Raw genomic sequence first — 977 nt, 5'->3', positions numbered from 1 at the left:
TTAAAAATTTGTAAGAGGCAAAGTACATTATATATTAACAATGGTTCAATATGGCAAGAAGATACAGCAATTATAAACGTTTATGCAACTAACAAGAGACCTTCAAAATATATAAAGCAAAGATGGACATCACTGAAAGAAGAGATAGTTGTACAATAAGCATGTAACCCCAAAGGGAAAGGGATGGGAGACTTTTCGCAAAACTGTAACTGCCCCTGAATTTTCCTTGTCAGGTGTGAAGAAGCTTTCCCTTATCTTTCTCTCCTTCCATGAGCTTCTTGGAATGAAGTGTTCCCTGCCAAATTGAGAATTTTGCTTGTTTCCTAAATTCTCTAGGGTTGCTTCTGTGTCTTTTAGGAGGACAGTTTAGTTGTGCTCCTGCCCAAATACTTGCTCATTAGAGATGAAGACTTTGGTTTTCTCAGGGCTAGATTAGGCTCAGCACAGAATCATAAACTTACCACTTACATAAAATTCATTTACTTCATGAGAAACAATATAAACTGACCGAATTTGTCAGTTAAAGACTAAGAAGCTAAAATTGGCCATCTATAATCCATATCATTTTACATGAAAGACATTAAAAATTATATTGGAGTATTGTTGATCTACACTGTTGTGTTAGTTTAGGTGTACAGCAAAGTGGAAAGAATTTTAACACTAACAAAATAGAAAGGCTGTAACCACAGAATAAATATACTTCTTTAGCTTCAATATATCTAGTTCTTGGGAAAAGAATTTTGTATGTTGTATGTCAAGCAATTGAAGTATTATTACCTGCCACAATCTTTAGATGACATTTTGTTAATATTTGATTCAGTTTAAATTCCCCTTACAGTCTAAATATTTGATATTGTTCATACACTGGAGTCAATGATTTCTTTGAGAAAAAGGATTTACCTCCCTTTCCCCATGACAGAATCAACCACTTCCTCCAATATATTTTCATAATTTCGAGGCAAGCCTTTATGATATAA

Source organism: Oryx dammah, unplaced genomic scaffold (assembly GCF_014754425.2).
Source record: "Oryx dammah isolate SB20612 unplaced genomic scaffold, SCBI_Odam_1.1 HiC_scaffold_150, whole genome shotgun sequence".
Classification (NCBI taxonomy): Eukaryota; Metazoa; Chordata; class Mammalia; order Artiodactyla; family Bovidae; genus Oryx; species Oryx dammah.
The sequence above is the reverse complement of the archived record's forward strand: the minus strand, read 5'-3'. Positions refer to the sequence as shown.